Source organism: Muntiacus reevesi, chromosome X, assembly GCF_963930625.1.
Source record: "Muntiacus reevesi chromosome X, mMunRee1.1, whole genome shotgun sequence".
In the NCBI taxonomy this organism is placed as follows: domain Eukaryota; kingdom Metazoa; phylum Chordata; class Mammalia; order Artiodactyla; family Cervidae; genus Muntiacus; species Muntiacus reevesi.
Genome location: NC_089271.1, coordinates 91,988,842 through 92,009,968, shown reverse-complemented (window position 1 = coordinate 92,009,968; position 21,127 = coordinate 91,988,842). Strand labels below are relative to the sequence as shown.

General features: G+C 36.2%; 1 protein-coding gene across 6 annotated transcripts in view; it reads left to right on the top strand.

Annotated features, from left to right (window-relative positions):
- PWWP3B (PWWP domain containing 3B) overlaps positions 1-21,127 on the top strand; it is a 31,324-nt gene that overhangs the window by 5,151 nt on the left and 5,046 nt on the right. For 3 of the 6 annotated variants that reach the window (XM_065916367.1, XM_065916361.1, XM_065916365.1), the window contains exons 3-7: positions 731-809; positions 2,425-2,601; positions 3,317-3,415; positions 4,799-4,991; positions 18,398-18,529. The gene's annotated coding sequence lies outside the window, so the exon portion shown is untranslated. Of the gene's footprint in view, positions 1-730; positions 810-2,326; positions 2,602-3,316; positions 3,416-4,798; positions 4,992-18,397; positions 18,530-21,127 lie in introns of all 6 variants that reach the window. The other 3 variants (XM_065916364.1, XM_065916366.1, XM_065916363.1) reach the window with 3 other exon arrangements.

Genomic DNA, 21,127 nt, shown 5'->3' with positions numbered 1-21,127 from the left:
TGAATTAGTCAGAGGTACTAAGAAACAGGGGTCGTGTTTACTTGTTCATTGTGATGATGGATGGGGTTGTGAGGGCTTCACCAACTTTACCTACACTTTATACACACACACACACACACACACACACATATATTGTTTTTGAATTAGCAAAACATTATCTTAAGAGAACTAACCCTCAGAATGATCCATTTAGCAGCATGTAGGTTTTGTCACTTCCTGGGAAATGACACCCCTAGGTTAAAGGCAATTAAAATATAAATTTAACTCTTAATTTCTTGAATATTTTGTGAACAAAAATGCTCGATAAAGAAGATATCAAACTGCAAACAACTAAAGCACAAGAACAAGGAGTTGCCAATTGTAAATGAGGATTGGATGAAATGAGCATTTCTCTCCATAACCAATGATTATCAGTTGCTGTACGGCCAGGTCCCTGTGACACAGAAGAGATGATATGTTGTAACTAGTCTATGGTTGAGTGAAATTATAATGCAGATATGGTCAGTGTAAGAGCATAGTGCAGAAATATATTTTTTAATTTGTGTGAGAATGTGAATGTATGTGAAAGATGGGGAGTTCATAGACAAGTGTGATAATTATTGAAAATTGCTGTGGTTCACCAGCATGTTCACCAAGAAGGACATATGTTAAGTAGCACTTACTGGGGGTTCCAGTCATTAATTTCCCTCCAATCAGAAAGTGAATGACATAATCCTTTGTTCTATTCTAGAATCCTCAGAGACAGGTTTCTAAGTGCAGAAAGCAGTGAGTACTGATCAAGAGAACATATCTTTCTGTGTGGAAAAAAGGTAAAACTGGGTTTTGGGTGTCTTGTTTTGTTTTTTAAACTTACCATCTTAACCATCTTTTTAAAAGTCTCTATTGAATTTGTGACAGTACTCCTTCTGTTTTATGTTTTTGTTTCTTGGCCACGAGAGATGTGGTATTTTAGCTACCCAACCGGGGCTCAAACCTGTGCCTGTGCTTAGTCACTCATTCGTGTCCAACTCTTTGTGACCCCATGGACTGTAGCCTGCCAGATTCCTCTGTCCATGGATTTTCCCAGGCGAGAATACTGGAGTGGGTTGCCATTTCCTTCTCCAGGGGATCTTCCCAACCCAGGGATCAACCCAGGTCTCCTGCGCTGTGGATTCTTTACCGTCTGAGCCACTAGGGAAGCCCTCAAACCTGTGTCCCCTGAATTGAAAGGTGACGTCTTAATCACTGACCACCAGGGAAGTCTCTAAGACTCTTGCCTTAATTTTGTTTTGCCCTCTTCCCAGCCTTGTGACCTTGCACATGAGCAAGAGTACCCATTTTCTCACTCTTGCCAACTCTCCATTGAATCATTTTTCCCCACTTCATTATAAGTAAAATTGAAATCTCATTGCTGTTTTGCATTTCTTTATTAGGGAAGGTGAATATCTTTATGGATTGTTTAATTTTAATTTTTATTTTGGATATTTGAGTTTTGAGGAGCCCCATTGAACAGCATATCCCTTTCTCCACTGAACAAATTGAACAAACTGATATAAAACAAATGAAGATGCAGATGGAAGCCTAAACATCAGGTTTTGTACAAGGTGAAAGTAAACTAAAGGGCATTGATTATTGAGTCAAGTGGACTTTAAAACAGCAAATTTAAACAATTTTACCAAACAGCCTGGAGGTTTGCAACTATATGGGAAGGACAGAGGTCCCTGTAGTTGAACTGTGTGAGCTTGCTGACAAGGAAGTTAATATTGGGAGTGGGTAAGAATTTTTCCCTCAGAACATTGTGAATTGTCTATTTATGTCTCTTGCTCATTTTTTTAACCTCACTCTCTTCCTTATTAATATGTAAGAGCTACTTTAGGGCTATTTTTTGAATAAGAACCAGTTTGTCAAATTTATTCTTGTGTTTTCAACTTGCTTTATAGTGTTTTTAAACCATAAATAGTTTTTTTTCAGTTTTAATATATCAGAGATATATTTCTCATATCTCTCTTCATTAAGGATTTTGGTAGATGTTTGTGTTTAAAAAATTACTTGACTTGAAAAAAGCTGAAACTTTCTGAAGGATAAATGAGAGAAACTGAGTAACAGAAACATATCATGTCCCAGGGCCAGAAGAATTAACACTGTACAGTTTTAATTCTCCACAAAACAGTGTATCCATTCACTGTAATCACAAGCAAGGACTTAGCAGGTCTTTTTAGTGGACCATGACCAGTTGAGTCTTAAAATCTTTTGTAAAAATGTTAACAGAAAGGGCAAGAAAATATGTAAGAGATATTTTCAACTGGGTCTTTACTATATGATAAAGGGATTTGCTGTTTCTCTTCAGGAAGTCACCTACCCTTGTGATTTGAATGGAAATGAAAGAGACACAAGTTGCCATTTCTCTTTCAAGTCCTTTAGAAATGAACGTTTTTCTCCTTTAAGTGAATTTCAGTTAACTTGGCAATTCTCCTCCCTCTAATTGAGGGAAAGGCCCCCTCCTTTCCCCATCACAGGGAGGGGGCGGAGCATCCTCTTAGAAGCTTGGATGTGAGCTGTGCCTGGCCACTCTTGGGGGAGGGGCTGCATTTCACGAGGCTGCAGCTGACAAGAAGCTTCAAGGTAATGGCTGTCTTAAAGCTAGTTTTTTTCTGGGGATTTCTTTGGGCTTCAGTGTTACGGTGGAAAAAAAATAGAGGCTGTTGCCTGGGAGAGGTGAGAATAGAATATATTTTGGGGGAAATTCCTGTTACTGTGACAGAATCAATCCCCTGAAAATTCAGTTTCTCCGATATTTTTTAAAGTCCACAGTGTGGGAATGGGTGATCAGATTACCGCATCTAAATTAAGACTTCAGTGAGGCATGCTGTTCATGTTAATTTTTTACATGGCATTCCATGTTTCTATCTTTGGTACAGATTTTATTGAAGCATTTATTATTCTACAAAAAATAACTGATAGGAAAAATGTAACCATGAAAAGTGCTTGACATGTAAAATATAAATGTACAAGGAACATGGAACGGATTCAGATATGCTGTTGATTGATCAACAATTTGTTTTTAAAAAAGTGTATTGGTAACTAGATTTCCGTGTTAATAGCATATCTGGAGTATTCAGCTTACTGGGGATTTCAAAATATATTTTTAACCAGTTTCAGCATTTTTACAACTGCTTTATTCCATGATCATTTTTATCATTGATAAATGATTTTTAAAAAGTAGAGCAAAATGATACTGAAACAAATTTGTACCTTTTGATTTTAGACACATGATCATTCATAAACACACAGACATGCAGCCATAACTAACCACCTCCCCCCCATCTTTTGCCGATAGTTGAAATTTTCCTGGACCTGATCAAGTGCGTAGCCTGGTTGCTGTGTTGACTACAGACCTGTCTGTGTCCTCCTTGCAACTCGTTCTTTCAGACAACAGGTATGACCATGGTCAGCAATACCCGTTTTTCTGTATCTCTAAAGTTTAATAGTGAAACAGGAAGAGGATTTGGATTGTTTCTACTAGCCATTTTAAAAATATGTGACATGGTACATCCATACAATTACAATTGAACATTATATAGCTGACAAACAGAAGTATGAGCATGTAGTGATTTGAAAAGATGTCTAAGAAGTAGTATTAGGTGAAAATGAAAATTGCAGAATGGCAAACACCATATTATGTCATTTAAAGATAGAGGACTGTGTTAATACAATATGTGTAACATCAGGAAAAATAGAAGGGTACCTTCACTACATGGGATTATTTGTATAGTTTGAGAGACAGTACAGTCCTTACTGTCTCTATTAAAAAACATTTTTTTAACAATATCAGAGAAAGAGTTTCAGGTAAAATGTTATAAATCAGGGAGAAATTACATTTGAAGTGATTCAAACAAAATCACATTGAAAATATTTATAAGGAAAATTTTTCAAACTGTGTGCTTGAGCACAGCAAAAAGCTAGTTTTAAAGTAATATGTATTTATATATATATAAAGATATTAAAAGATAATTAAGAAAACAATAATATTGATTGGTTTTACAGAATTATGCTTTCTTTTAAAAATCATATCTTTTCAGTTTTCAGTAAGCATGCATTTTTTTGTCAGACCATTGCAACTAAAGGCATTAGCATTCCATTTTTTGTGATGCATAACGAAACTCTAAATTTTAGTATGGTATATCCTAGAAGCCTGAGAAAACTGCTGGCTTGCCAGGATGTAAGTTCCCACCCTTTTGCTCTAAGGATCTAGTAGTAACAGGATGCAACTCTGGTACTGCTCACAAGATGGCGCTTCTAGGATTTTCCCGATTTTCTCCAGGCAACTATTTTTTTGAAGTGAGCAAACAAAGCTGTGAAACGTATTTTATATTAGCAGACTACAAGACAGCTTGTAGAATGTGGTTTTAGTTCCACTGAAAAAATTGTACGTGTCTAGAAGACAAAGCCCCACATGAGGACTGATGTGAGAACTCAAACAAAGCAAAAAAAAAAAAAAAAATCGAGAGAAAGAGATAGCTACACAGATTTGGCTTATAGAAAGGAATAACGTAATTATTACTTTCCTTCTTTCCTGCCCCCAAAGCATACTTTTCATGAGGGAGATGATTTTAGTATCAACCTAATAACATAACTGTGTCACAGAGAACATTTGAAATACCAAGGACAAGAAGGAAAATAAACAAGGCCTCTACATCACAGTTGAGATTTTATATCATCCTTGTGTTTCAGAAGAGCATGCCTGCTAAAGTTTTGGTAAGGAAGCTTCTTTACACCTTTTCCATTTAATTGGTTTGCTTCCCTGTCTCCTTTTGGACAGCTTAGGTTAATGTCTGAGATGCACATGACCTGGGGAATCTTCAGGAATCTGTGACACCAATTGAGCCCCAGAAGGGCAGCACAACCACAGAAGTGCTGAACAGGGAGAAGGCCCTGCTGCGGACAAGCAGCTGGAGTGAGAATAAAAGCAACGGGATCATAGGGGCAACTCTGCACGATCCATGTGACATTGGGTAAGGCTCTGCCCATCTCTTGTTAAAACATGGTTAAATTGAGAATATGGAGTGCAATTTGTTTTGATTCTCTTCAGTGACCATGTTTTAAATGAAAAACCACAAATTATATTCAGTAAAGAATTAGATATATTAAACTCCTGTAAAGAAATTATACAAATGACACAGCCCCAGTCCAGGTCATACCACCCTTGTATCCCCCAAGGCCTGTGATGGCCATCTGAGGAGAGTTGCTGGCCGAGATTGATACCAGGTAGGATATTTCTGTGCTTTGAAGTTAAAGTAGATATCTTCTTTAAAAAAAAAAAGTTATGCAAATGAGTATGATGATGTCTACTTACGGAAGACTTGCAGGTTTCATCCAGCTGTCTGACTCTCAATAAATCCTTGAAAACCACCTTATCCAGTAAATAGCCATGACAGTCATTCCAAATATCTGATTCCTAAGCTCATCCTCTTAATGAGATCATTGTGCTGTTGTCTGAATGCCAGAGACACAAACCTCAGGATCTGTGTCTGACTGCCTTGGGTAGATAGGGCAGTATGATATCTTTAAAAAATTAAAAGATTGTAAAATACATTTTTGCATGAGGATTTTTGTTTTGTTGTAACTTTTCACTGAATAGTTTTATTTTATTTTACCTTAGAATAAACCTCAAGAGGTCCCAAAATTTCAAAACACCCCCATAAAAGCAATGGTATCTCTGATGCATTTCATTGTTCAACACTCCCCTTCCTGAAGCTCCTGTCATCACACACTCATTCATTCTTTATACTTAATAGCTATAATATGCCTAAATACAGGGGTCATTATAGAGCTATTTCTCTTTTCTTATATTGTTAAATATTTTCCAAACTACAGTATGTTTCTTTGGTGCCCGATATTTATTCACCTTTTTGTCTGCTCTATTTTTATTTTCCACCTTCCTTCTCCTTTGACAGGGGAAACCCCTTTGCTTATTCTCTTCCCTTTTTCTTTAAGTGAATATCGCTCATTCAGAAGTGTTTGTTTAAGCTTCCTTGCAAGTTTTCAGGAGAATATGTATAAGCACAGAAGGAGGAAACTAGTTAGTAGCCCTAAGGCAATGTGTGTACCTGTGTGTGCTCAGGCACTCAGTCGTGTCCGACTCTTTGTGACATATGGACTGTACCCCACCAGGCTCCTCTGTCCATGGAATTTTCCAGGCAAGAATAGTGGAGCAGGTTGCCTTTTCCTTCTCCAGGGGATCTTCCCCACCCAGGGATCTAACCCCTATCTTCTGCATCTCCTGCATTGGCTGGTGAGTTCTTTAGCACTGAGCCACCTGGGAAGCCCCAGACCTAAGCAATAGATACCTCTAAAATTACTGTTTTTGTGGTTAACCAGGCACACAGACCAATGACCTAAAGATTTTTCTAGATGATTCAGAGTTCACTGGTTGATTTCCAGTTTATATCTAGATGTATCAATCACATGCACATTCAGATCATTAGTGGCTCATTTTGAACAGCTTGTCCCCTTCCTCCTTTTGTTCATATCTACTTCTCGCTATGCACTTAGACTGTTAACTGATCTTTTACAAATTATTTTAACCTTGTAATCTTTTTTGATATATGTTAGTACCAGTGGTTTCTTTAGTGAGCTATTAAAGTTAGAACTCAGTCCCAAACCCATGCCTGAGTATCTGTTTGAGAACTTCTAACACATAACAACCTTGCCATAACACTTGTCTGAGAAACTCCAAAGTTTAGAGAGTATATCTTTAACAGTCTCTCATATCTCCTCACTAGAGAACTGATAAGTAACCTTATTCAGAGTGCTGACAGGAATAAATTTGGTCCAGCCTGGATCTTTGTTTTACTATGGGTGCTCAGAGGATGATGGGGGTGGGGATCACAATAAGAAGGGAATTCCCTTTATCTTTAAATCCACCAAGGCAGATCCAATGAAGGTCTTTCTATTTGCTTGATAATCCTGTGAAGAGCACTGCAGCCTAGTTTATCTGCTTAAATACTGAGAGAGTAATAAAGTTTATCTGCTTTGTTCTGTGATTATTACATTGTGGGGTCCTCATCTACCTTTCTTTCATTTTATTTGTTTTAATGTTTTCCATCCCATCATCCTAATTTTTGAATTCCTACCAGCATCATCCATGGGCACTGTGTTAAGTTTTTGCATTACTCAGGAAATGCAAAATTCTCCAAACATGACAAGTTTATATTCTTGTGATCTCTAGGTCACTGGTTGGTCTTTGTTTTCTTTTTTCCTGGACATGTTTACATATATTTGACCAGAAATTATCATGTCCCTTTGGCCCTGGCAGTGATTTTCTGTCTGGCTTGCCTTTTTCTTACCTGGAATGCTCACCCTTAGTGAATTTTCTTCTGATATCCTTCCCCTTTAGGTGGACTGGCATTTGACCAGTGAGCATTAATAATAATAACTTAACTTTGTTTACAAACAGTTTCAATTCTTTGTGCCTGCGCCTTAGCAGTCATTCAATATTTTGAATATCTATTTAGAATCTAAAGTTTCTTGCTTTACCTATGCTCATGCCCCCCCCCCCATGGTATTTGGTAGTATTCCAAATGTACCATTTCTACTCTTTTACATGGACCTTATAAGCTAAAAAATATTGACATTTGTTTATTCTATAACCATTCTGTCTCTCATATGTTATTTGGCTTCCACTTTCTCACTGGGGATGTATTCTTAACCAGACCTCTGTCTCCAGATTTTAGCACTTTGGCTTCTGCTCCTTCTTTTCCTTCTACTCATATGGTTGAATGGCATGCCAGAATGTCAGTGGAGTTAAAGACTCTGCCAATAAGGATAAATTTCACAAGCTGTAGAGTGCTGATGTCCTCCAGATTCTTGACATTTGTCTTGTGTTAACTAACTTCAATGAAAGAGATACTTACTGGAAATTTGAATTTGTGCAAAGAGTTACAGAACTGCATCAAAAGTCAGGTACCTGCCAACATTTTCAAAGCAAATTCAAAAATAGAAGTTAATAAAAAATTAGGATGTCCATTGACAGAGGGATGAATAAAGAAGATGCAGTTCCTATATGCAATGGATTATTGTATGTTTCAGCCATTGAAAAGAATGCAATAATGCCATTTGCAGCAACATGGATGAACCTAAAGATTATTGTACTAACTGAAGTAATTCAGACAAATATCATATAATATCACTTATATGTAGGATCTTTTAAAATGATACAAGTGAACATATCTACAAATCAGAAACAGACTCACAGACTTTGAATACAAACATATGGTAAACAAAGGGCAAGGGTGGGGGAGGGGTACCTTAGGAGTTTGGAATTTACATATACACACTGCTGTATATATTAATAAAATAGATAATCAACAAAGGACCTGCTGTATAGAACAGGGATCTCTACTCATTATTCTGCAATAACCTATATGGGAAGGGAATCTGAAAAAGAATGCATATATGTATATGTATAGCTGAATCACTTTGCTGTACCCCTGAAACTAACACAACATTGTAAATCAACTATGTGTGCTCACTCGTGTCCGAGTCTTTGTGACCCCATGAACTGTAACCCTCCAGGCTCCTTTTTTTGTGGGATTTTCCAAGCAAGAATACTGGAGTAGGTCACCATTTCCTCCTCCAGGGGGTAAATCAGCTATACTTCAGTATAAAAGTTAAAAAGATAAAGATGCTAGGCTAAGCATAACAAAAAAATTACTTAAAGAGGTTAAACAAATAGAACATTTAATATGTTCTTTATACACTACAGAGGATATTTCTACACATACCTGTGGTACTCACAACCTCTTTAGGTAATCATTGACCAAAGTACAAACAAAATTCCTATATATATTCCCATTATGCTCACTGTAAAACATCAATTTGTTATATAGGTTATATTCTGATTGGATGCCTTTTTAAGACTCAGATTTGTTAAGGTATAGTTTACATAGAGTTAAATTCAGTCTTTTTGGTATGTAATTCGATGAGTTTTGACAAACATATACAGTCATGTAATAGCCAGTACAGTCAGGCTATAGAATAGTTCCATAACTTCAAAATGCTCCTTACTGCCTCACTGTAGTGAATACTCTCTCTCTACCACAGTTCCTAGCAACTACTTGTCTGATTTCTGTCCCTATAGTTTTCATTTTTCAGAATATCATATAAATGGAATTATACAATATCTACCCTTTTGCATTATTTCTTTCACTTACCATAATGTTTCTGATAATTTACTCATGTTGGTACATGTATCAGAGGTTTATTTCTTAAATTAGCTTACAGGTATTCTGTTATTTTACAACTTATATATTCACTCACCAGTAGCTTTATAGTTTTTGCTGATTATGATTAAAGTTGTATACATTCCAGAGGCCTTCCCCAGTGGCTCAGCAGTAAGGAATCCGTCTGCGATGCAGGAGACATGGGTTTGATCCTTGGGTCAGGAAGATCCTCTGGAGGAGGGCATGGCAACCCACTCCAGTATTCTTGCCTGGAAAATTCCACTGACCGAGAAGCCTGGTGGGCTACAGTCCATGAGGTCCCAAAAGAATCAAACACAACTTAGCTACTAAACAACAGCAACATCCATTCCAGAACAGATCTTTGTACATAAGTTTCATTTCTCTTAGTTGGTTTTGGTAAATGTATGTCTAAATATATTAGAAACTGCCAAACTGTTTTCTGAAGTAGCTGTGATATTTTGTATTTCCACCAGCATCATATAAGTTCCAGTAGCTCTGCATCATTGCCAGCAATTGATACTGTCAGATATATTTTTTTTAATATTAGCTATTTTTATAAAGGTGTTGGTGGTATCTCATTGTAGATTTATGTGCATATCCTTAACTACTAATAGTGTTGAGCATTTTTTAATGTGTTCATTTGGTATTTATATATCTTCTTTGATGAGGATCTATTTAAATTGGGCCATTAATCTTATTGAATGATAAGAGTTTTTTTATGTATTCTATATACAAGTGTTTTTTTTTAAATCTGATACTTGATCTGCAAGTATATTCTCCCACTCTGGATTTTCATTTTATTTTTTGAAGAGCAGAGAACTTTTCAAGTCAAATTTATCAAAATTTTATGGTCCATGTTTTTTGTGGTCTGATAAATCTTTTGTCTGAATGAAGGTCTCAAAGATTTCATGCTTTGTTTTCTTCCATGAGTTTCTTAGTTTTTGCTTTTACATTAAAGTCAATCTGTCATTTTGAGCTAATTTTTGTGTATGGTCCTATCTAAGGGTTCAGGGTGAACATACTTGCATATAATGTCCAATTTTTCCAGCATCATTTGTTGAAAAGACCATCACTTCTCCATTTAATTACCATTGTCATAAACCATATTTGCTGGTCTGTTTCTGTTTTCTTTATCTATATGTCTATCCTGTGCCAATAATATTCAATACACTGTTTTGCTTACTGTAGTCTTTAAATCAGGTAGTATGAGTCTTCCAACTTTGTGTTTTCTTCTGAAAATTACTCTGGTTTTTCTCCTAGTTCCTTTGCTTTTCCATATACATTTTAGCGATACCTTCTCAAGTTTTACATAAAGCCTGCTGGGATTTTGATTGAGATTGCAATGATTCTATAGATATGTTTGGGGAGAAGTTACAGCCTAGAAATAGTTCATCTTTTAGTCTATGAACTTGATATAGTTCTCCATTTATTCAGCTCTTCCTTAATTTCTCTCACCATTTTTAAAGTCTTCAGTGTGCAAATCATGCACATATTTGTTAGATTTATTCTAACTTAGTATTTCCTTGGGTTTGATATTACAAATGGTACTTTGTCAAACTTCAACTTCTAATTTTTATTCTATAGAAATAAATTATGTTGGCCTTATAGCTGATGATATTGATAAACAGGTATTAGGTTTAGTAGCTTTTGTTTTCTTTTGTTAAATTCATTGGAATTTTCTGCATAGATCATCATGTTGTCTGCAATTAAAAACAGCTTTATGTCTTCCTTTTTGTTCTGCATGCCTTTATTTTTCAATTGCTATTTATTGGTTAAGATCTCTAATACAATGTAGAATAGAAGTGTTGAAAGCAGACATTCTTGTTCCTAATTTTAGGGGAACAACATTCCATATTTCACTATTAAGTAGGATTTTAACTTTAGGCTTTTTTATAGATGCCCTTGCTCAAGTTGAGTGAGATCCCTTTAATTACTGGTATGCCAAACATATTTTTTATCATGAATGTCTGTGGAATTATGTTAAATGCTTTTCTGCGTCAGTTGAGAAGACCTCTATTTTTCTTCTTTATTTAGTCTGTTGATATGGTGAATTACATTGATTTATTGGCAAATGTATAACCATCCTTATGCTTCCAAGATAAACACCATTTAGTCATAATATTTTATCCTTTTTCTATAATCATTTTCTATGTAATTCTATATCATTTCTGTATCTGTATCACTGGATTTGTGTCTTTGTTTCTGAGGCACAGTTGATCTATAATTTTCTTTCCTTTTATGCTTTTTCTTCTAGTATGAGGTTAATACTGGTATCATAAAATAAACTGGAGATTGTGTCCTTCTTTTCTCATTTCATTATCATCTGACTTGCATAACAAACTTTTTGCTTAGAGTGCAGCCTGAGTGCCAGAGGTATTTTCTCAGTGGTCTTTTTCAATTCTAAATTTTCAATAGTTCCTTTACATCTGCGCCACATGTTGGGGAGGGTGGTGTCTCTCTTCATGCCCTTGCCTGTTTCCCAGCATGGAGCTGCTGTTATTGTTAGATGCTAGGTTCCTGGTGAGGCAGGGAGTGTTCTTTGTTTTTTTCATCCAGCCTCAGCTTTAGGGAGGCCCTATGTAGCTAGATCTTATGGTTGCACTTTCTCAGCATTCTTTCCTCTCCAAATGGCAGCTAACCTCTGATTTATATCTAGTGTTAGTCGCTCAGTCGTGTTAGTCGCTCTTTGTGACCCCATGGGCTATAATCCACCAGGCTTCTCTGTCCATGGAATTCTCCAGACAAGAAGACTGGAGTTGGGTTGCCATTCCCTTCTCCAAGGGATCTTCCTGACACAGAGATTGAACCTGGGTCTCCTGCATTGCAGGCAGATTCTTTACCATCTGCGCAACCAGGGATCTAAGGTTGATATATTCTTGCCCCTTCCTCAGCAGTAGTTGACCACTGCTTTTTATTCATAGAGAAACTTGAACTCAAAGGTTTCCTGCTCCTCCTCAAGGGCAGAGTTTTTTGCTTTGACTGCTCCCCAGCAGCTATGGATTTCTGCCTTTGTCTTGGGGATAGGAGGGTTTCCTACCTTCCCTTCCATGGGAAGGTGGCTTTTGCTTTTCCCCTGGTGGCTTAAGACTTTTGCGTCCCATCATAGAAGGGTTTGTATAAGTGTGTGGGGCTTCATGTCTGTCTGCCAGCAACAGTTGGTTGCCTCCTGCATACCTGAACCACTGACATGGGCTCTTTTGGTCTTCTGCATTGTCCACAGTCATGTTTGTGTGCTTCTGGTTAAGGACTGAAAAATAACTTGGCAGTGAGTGTATATTCCAAACTACTGGGACACTAGCCCATTAAGAGTTTAAGATTTTAAAAATTCATTAAGCGTTCAGCTGATTCTTTTTTAACTTGCTTGCATGACAGCTACTTCTGTCTCCATGCTTTGCCGAAGAGGCTGGTTACCCTTTGGAATTCATTTTACCTCAGTTCTGTGATGAGCTCAAGGGATATTATGGTTTTGTGGATTACTTACATTTTTTATCATTAAATTATGGGTGACATTCTCTTATGGTTTATTGTATCTTAAGTCAAAATGGAACTGATGCTTTCTAATAATATGTGTATGGGTGTTATTTTTGTTTTGTTATTAAATCTGCTTCAGGAAGCAGCATACCTCTAAAGCATTTTTATAAATAGTTGATTTTTATACAGTAATTATTAAATTTTTCCATTTAAATTTTTATTTTTTATTATATAGGTTAAAATCATACTTAAAGCATCATACACATGATTTTTTGTATACACTTCTTTGGATTTTACACATGTGTAAATTCATAAACTCACTGTCACAGCCAGGATGTGGAAGATTCTATCACCCTGACAACTTTCTGTGCCAACCGTGTGTAGTCATACCCTCCATCTACCTGTAATCCCTGACAGCCACTGATCATGTCACTGTATTTTCCGCTTTCTGAAAATGCCACATGAGTGGAATCATACAGTATTGTGGTGGGCACACCCTAAGGACCCACCCCCTTATGTAATTCCTTCCCTTTAAGTATGGCCAGAACCTATGACTTGCTTCCAATCAGTAGAATTTGGCAAAAGTGATGGGATGTCACTCATTCTTATAATTATGTCATAAAAGACTAATTTATGTTAAATTAGATACAGGATTCTCTTTTAAGTTTCCATGATTTCTAGGACATAGCTATTTCAAATTCACTAATTAATTCACCATTCATCCAGTCCACATTTATAGAGCATTTTTCATTTGGATGAGGTAGGTTCAGTGTGTTTTAATGATTAAAAGCATGGACTCTGAGAGTCAGAGTACCTGGATTCAAATCCCATGTGCCCAATAGTCTCTAGGTATCCTTGTAAAGTTAATTAACCTCTCTAATGCCTCTTCTATAAAGTGGTAATACTCAGCATACCCATCTAACAAGATTTTGTGAGAATAGAGGAGATGTTGTAAACAGAGCACTTGGCAGAGTGCCTGGCACATGGTAAGAAAACACTTTTGGTTTCTGTCATTCTTTGTCATTATCATTAGTAATATTACTACTCTTGTTATGCAGAATGACTCGGGCATGGGACTCTCCTACCTGAAATAGCCATCTAATAATTAAATAAAATAATATGTCAAGTGCTGGAAACAATACCTGGCACATGGAAAACTCTATAGATGTTAAGATATTATTATATCTGTAATTATTCTATATCTTCATTAATAGTAGTAGTATTAGCATTATTATTGGTTATCCTTCTTCTCCCACTCCTTCTATAGAACAATGAAGTAAAAAATATTGTCCAAGGAATTAACCTTTTCCTTTGTATTTTGTTTGGAAAATGGTGAGGTGTTGTAGTATTTTCTGATTTAACCCAAGTGTCTCAGTGGTAAAGAATCTGCCCCTGCCATTGCAGGTGACACAGGAAATGTGGGTTCGATCTCTGGGTTAAAAAGATCCACTGGAGAAGATATGGCAACCCAGTATAGTATTCTTGCCTGGAAAATTCCATGGACAGAGGAGCCTGGTGGGATACAGTCCATGGGGTTGCCAAGAGTCAGACATAACTTAGTGACTAAGCATGCAATATAAAAAATAGACAAAATGAACACAGAAAAGTTTAATGTAATGACCATATTTTGTGTGCACTTGACTTTTCTAAAACATGTGAAATGAGAAGATGGAATGAGAAATATTACTTGTAAAATATATAATTGAATATATCTCTTCATTTAAATAAATTCATATTTATACTAACCTGATAATCCTCTTTAAATTATGTAATAATAATTTGAAAGCTTTGAAAAGATTGATTCTATAATAATAATATTATTTTTGTTGGTAATCGTATGTAAGATCAACTTTTTTTCCTATTACTAGAGAGACTAGAAAAGACGGTGACCTAGGTAAGATAGAAGCTTATTGTTCCACTGGGTTAAAGTGATTGGAATGGTGTGGATCCGTTATTCAGGGGTTAGGATCTTTCATCCCTAATGAGTTGCACCCTTTTTCTAAATCACTTCTTGGTCCAGAATGGCTGTCTGAATCCTGTTGTGGTCAAATTCTAAGGGGGAATAAGAGAAGGAGGGAAAGGGAGGGAAAAAGAAAAAGCCCAAGAATACAGTTTTCCTATTTGGAGGTACCCTCTCTAGAATCTTTACAACTATTTCTGTTTACATTATTTGGCAAGAAATTCCATCTTGTGGCCAGGGTTTATTTGGAGGATTGTGGGAAAAAAATATTTTAAGAGTTTACACTGCCACCTTGAATGCAACTGGAGTTCTGTTAATGACGAAGAACGCAAAAAGTGAATGTATGGTGGGCAAATAGAAATGTCTGCCCTGGTCTTTATAGATATGATACACAGCCGAAAAAGAAAAGAAAAAAAAAACATAAACAACAAAAGTCCATAAAAGATGGAAAGGGAAAACCTCCTTTGGCAGAGAGAATGCTACGTGTTCATCAAATTGTGTTTCATTTTCCTCCTGGGTCATAAGGAGACTACTTTCCCCAGCCTGTTTAACAGTTTTATCTAGTTGACTGTGACCAATAGTGACGTTTGCCAGTCCTGGCCTCTGAAACCTTTCCTGGGATTCTCCAGTGACCATCTTCATAAGATCCTTTGTAGTTGTTGTTTAGTCACTTAAGTCATGTCTGAATCTTTTGTGATCCTCGTTAGTCAGGTGCAAAGACTATGGAGGACTTCAAGGCCAAAGAAGATGGTAGAGTCATAGAATGGAGGAAGTTTGAGTCTTTTAATGACTGCTTAGAACGGAGACTCCTCTCCCTCTCTGGCCACTTGATGACCTCCGTTGAACTTTGACATCAGCATTAGAAACTCTTTGGGGGCTGAGCCTCTGAGATTTAGGGGTGGTTTATAGTACAAAAGATTACATACTGTAATTATTAGAGCCATCAATAAAATACTAGCCTGGGGATTATCCTCATTATTATTATATATTTTCTAATATTAATGTTTACATAGAGGTGGTTTTACATACAAACACATTTATATATCAAATAAAGTATATAAAATAAAATTTATATATAAATATATATATTTATATACATTACATATTATATAATACAGAGGCCAAATAAAACACTGCATCCCCCAAATTATCACAATGAGATACCGCCTCACACCTATCAGAATCGCTATTATCAAAGAAGAACACAACAAATTTTGGTGAGGATGTGGAGAAAAGAAAACCCTTGTATACTGTTGGTGGGAATGTAAACTGGTGCAGTCACTGTGGAAAACAGTATGGCAGTTTCTCAAAATAACTAAAAATAGAAGTACCATATGACCCAGCAGTTCCACTCCTGTGTATATATCCAAAAACCAAAACAAAACCACTAATTTGAAAAGATACATTCACTTCAATGTTTGTAGCAGCAGAATTATTTACTATTGCCAAGATATGAGTGCAACCTAACTGTATATAACAGATAAATGGATAAAGAAGATGTGGTATATATACAATGAAATACCACTCAGCCATAAGAAAGAGTAAAATTTTCCCATTTGCAGTAACATGGATGGACTTGGACGGTATTATGCTAAATGAAAGACAAATACTGTGGGTCCTCCCAGCCCACCATGCCCGAGCACTTGACATGCATCCCACCCAGGCTGGTGATCTGTTTCACCATAGATAATATACATGCTGTTCTTTTGAAACATCCCACCCTCACCTTCTCCCACAGAGTTCAAAAGTCTGTTCTGTACTTCTGTGTCTCTTTTTCTGTTTTGCATATAGGGTTATCATCACCATCTTTCTAAATTCCATATATATGTGTTAGTATGCTGTAATGTTCTTTATCTGTAACTCTATGGCTGATTCGTGTCAATGTATGACAAAACCCACTGAAATGTTGTGAAGTAATTGGCCTCCAACTAATAAAATAAAATTAAAAAAAAAAAAAGACAAATACTGCATGATATCACTTACATGCAGAATCTAAAAAATACCACAAACTAGTAAATATAACAAAAATGAAGCAGACTCACAAGATACAGAGAACAAATTAATCATTACTAGTGGAAATAGAGAAGTGGGAAGGGACAATATAGGAGTAGGGGATTATGAGGTATAAACTATTATGTATAAAATAAGCTACAAGGACTATTGTACAACAAAAGGAATATAGCCAGTATTTTATAATAATTGTAGATGGAATATAATCTTTAAAATTGTGAACCACTATGTGTGAAAGTTGCTCGGTCATGTCCAACTCTTTGAGACCCCGTGGACTATACAGTCCATGGAATTCTCCAGGCCAGAATACTAGAGTGGGTAGCCTTTCCCTTCTCCAGGGGATCTTCCCAACCCAGGGATTGAACCCATGTCTTCCGCATTGCAGGCCGATTCTTTACCAGCTGAGCCACCAGGGAAGCCCGTGAACCACTTAATATTGTACACTTAACAACAAAAAATGATTATATATTTTGAGTGCTAAGATAGAGTTGTTTCCATAGATACCTAGTCAAGACTAATAAAAGTGTTTGCTAGACCTCTCTAAAAAATGAATAAAGTAGAACTTACTGTAGATACTCACCAACCACAGAAAACTAAGGCCTTGGATGCTTTGTCAGAGGGATACCTAACATCATCCAGTTTGGGAGAACCCTAGAACTGAGATCTTCACAACCCATCATATCTTGTGTCCCTTTACATCTCACATTCTGGATTTGAAAGTGGCTTATACATTGAATGCTGTCAGACATTTGTTAAGTATGTGTATTTCTAGATGTTTAATTGGGTTCTAAATTAATCAGGAGCATGTAGTCATTCTCTTTGGCCAATGTATTAGTTTACCTTTTCTAATGTAATAAAAGATTACATATATGTGTTTATTTAGTATATATAAATTTTATATAAAATAAAATATATAACAATAAGTTTATAAATATGTATTAGATAATATAGAGGTCAAATAAAACACTTCATTCCCAAATATTTTCACTTCTAAAATTATCCCTAGCAATACTTTAAATTAGCTTTCTAAGTTAAATCAGCTGAATTTTAATCTAACACAGGAGAATTTTAATGAACAAAGTGTGCAAGATATGTTTCAGACATACAGAAAAACAAATACATGTAAATTTTTTAAAATTAATTTTCCCCACATTGATTTGTGTGAGTGAAAATTACTAATAAAATATAAGAAGGAGGATTTGCCAGTTATTGATGAGGGTATATGAAATGGGCATTTGCCTGCAAACCAGTGATTTCCAGCCTCTGGTCAGAAATATCCATGTTCCTTGAAGATATATCTGGAAATTTCTGAAGCATTTAAGAAAAGAACTCAATAAAAGGAGAGACATACCATGTCCTGAAAACAGATTTAAAGATTATAAGTCATGTTCCCTAAAACAGTGTACAGTTTTAGTGTGATCCCAATCAACATCCTTAGTGAACTATTTTAATGAAGCATGACCAGCTGGGTTTTAAATTTATCTACCAAGGTAAGATGCAGAGAAGGCAAGAAAAAAAAAAAAAAAAAAAACATGGTGAAATAGTTTAAATCAGACTTTTTTTTTTTAAAGTAAAGTGATTTACAACCTTTTTTTTTTTTTTCAAGAAATCGCCACCCTAAGGGAAATTAACAGACACTTGTTGCTAATTCACTTTCAAGTTATTTAAAAAGGAACATTTCTACCCTTTTATACTTCAGCAATTTAATCTGGCAATTCTCCCTCCCCTAATTCAGAGAAGGACCGGCTGTCTTCATCACAGGGAGGGGGCACAGCGTTCTCTGAGAAGCTTCGGAGTGAGCTGTGCCTGGCCAGTCTTGGGGGAGGAGCAGCATTTCAGCGGGCTGCAGCTGACAAGAAGCTTCAAGGTAATGGCTGTCTTAAATCTAGTTATTTTATAGGGATTTCTCAGGACCCTAGGATGAAGATGAGAGAAACAGGAACAGTGGTCTTAAAGTGGTGGGAAAGGTGTGTGGGTTTGAGATAATTGTTGGCATTTTGAAAGAATTAATCCTTTGGAATTTGTGTATCTCCCAATCCTTTAAAAGTCTACAAGTGGAAGAAGAAGTGATCAGATTACAGCCTCTATATTAAGACTGCAGTGCAGCATGGGCATTCATGCTAATTTATTGACTTGACATTCCATGTTTATATTGCTAGACATTCTGTTACTGTTTGAATGTTTAAGCATTTATTAATTTACACAGAAAATAATGGATAAAAATGTATGGCAGCATGAGGGGAAATACTTCTATAATTTGAGCACATAGACTGTACATGAGCATGGAAACGGGAAGAAGTATGTATTTGAGTGAAGACACTTATACATATATATGCATGTGTATTTGCATGATTTTAAAAATCCGGGAGAAAATAAGCTCCCATGTTATTCAGCAGTTCTGGATAGTCAAGTTACTATTTTAATATTAATTCTTAGCCAATATCAGCATCTGCCCATGATTACTTTTATAATCATGAAAGAAAAATGAAGTTGACAGCATATCCAGTTTGCTCCAAACATGTAAGCATTCATAGACACACACAGACATGCAGATATGCACCCCCCATCTTTTGCCAATAGTGGAAATTTTCCTGGACCTAATCAAGCCTAGTTGCTGTGCTGGCTACAGCCCTGTGTGTATCTTCTTTGCGACTCATTCTTAGATCACAGGTATAACTGTGGTCAGCAATAACCATTTTCTGTATCTTTAAAGTTTTTTAAGAGTGAGACAGAGGGTTTGGTTTATTTCTATTGGCAGTTTTTAGAAATATTATAGGGTATGGTGCATCTGTACAGTGAAATACTATGTGTCTGGAAAATAAAAATGTAAATCTCTACATGTACAGATTTGAAATGTCTGAGAAATAAAGTGAAAAAAGTAAATTGTAGCATACAATTGTCACATTATCTCACAAAATTAAATATGTGTGTTAACAGAACATATATATGCTACTATATAATTCATGTAGCCAATTCTGGGAAAACATACCTGCCATACTATTAACATGACTGTTTCTTTGTGTAGTTGGAGAGACAGGACTAGCTTTACTGCTGCCTAATTTTAGAGTATTAATATATTCTTACTCATTTATTTGTTTACATCATCAGGAAAAATAATGAGATAAAATGTTACAAATGTAAGAAAAAATTCATTTAAAGTAATTAATAAATCATGTGAAAAACACTTAGGTAGAATAATGTTCAGACTGCTCTTATTGAGACCTGATGTTGTTTTGAAATGATATGCATTTATCTATAAATGTAAAAAAGTCTGGAAAATTGAAAATATTCAGACTATTTATATAGAGGCTTGTACTTAGTTTTACCTACATCTTTTTGCATCTTTTCTATTTTTAATAAGCTTATGCATGTTTTATACGGAGAAGGTAATGGCACCCCACTCCAATACTCTTGCCTGGAAAATCCCATGGACGTAGGAGCCTAGTAGGCTGCAGTCCACGGGGTCGTGAAGAGTTGGACACGACTGAGCGACTTCACTTTCATTTTTCACTTTCATGCATTGGAGAAGGAAATGGCAACCCACTATAGTGTTCTTGCCTGGAGAATCCCAGGGACGGGGGAGCCTGGTGGGCTGCCGTCTATGGGGTCGCACAGAGTCAGACACGACTGAAGCGACTTAGCAGCAGCAGCAGCATGTTTTATAACCAGAAACATTATAGTTGAAAACATTATGATCCTCTTATCCTACACAGCAAACCCCTTGAACTTAGAAAGTTCTATAAGCTTGGAAAGGCTCCTGGCTGGCTAAATGTAGTTCCGATCCTTCTCTCATGAGAAAAATCTGAGCAACTGAAGCTCTGCATATAGCGCTTGCAAAATCTGCAGTTCTGCTTCTGGTCACAAGATGGCGGTGGCCAAACTTCCTAAATTTTCTCCAGGCAACCATTTTTATGAAGTGGACAATAAAGCAATGAAACATATTTTGTGAGTGAACTGTGAGACAGCATGTAGAGTGTGAATAAAATTCTGTTGAAAAAAATTATATGTGTAAAAGAGGAAAAATTCTCATAGTGGTTGATTTGAGGATTCAAACAAAACCTGTAGTCTTGTTCATAGTAGTGTGTATGTGTTTAGTCGCTCAGTCATGTCTGAGTCTTTGCGACCATGTTCCTCTGTCCATAGGATTTTTCAGGAAAGACTAGTAGAATGGGTTGCCATTTCCTTCTCCAGGGTATTTTCTCCTGGGATCGAATCCTTGTCTCCCATGTCACCATTGCAGGCAGATTCTTTATCCTCTGAGCCATCAGGGAAGGGCACAGTAGACACAAGGCAATTGTTACTTCCCTTTCTTGTCTTTGCCTCACAATTTTCCTGAGAAATATGATTTAAACATGAACCAGATATCATAACTGTATCACTCAGATAGAAGTTAAAATAATATAAACAAGGAGGACAGTAAACATCTACATCATAGATAAGATTTCATTTCATTCCTGTGTTTCTG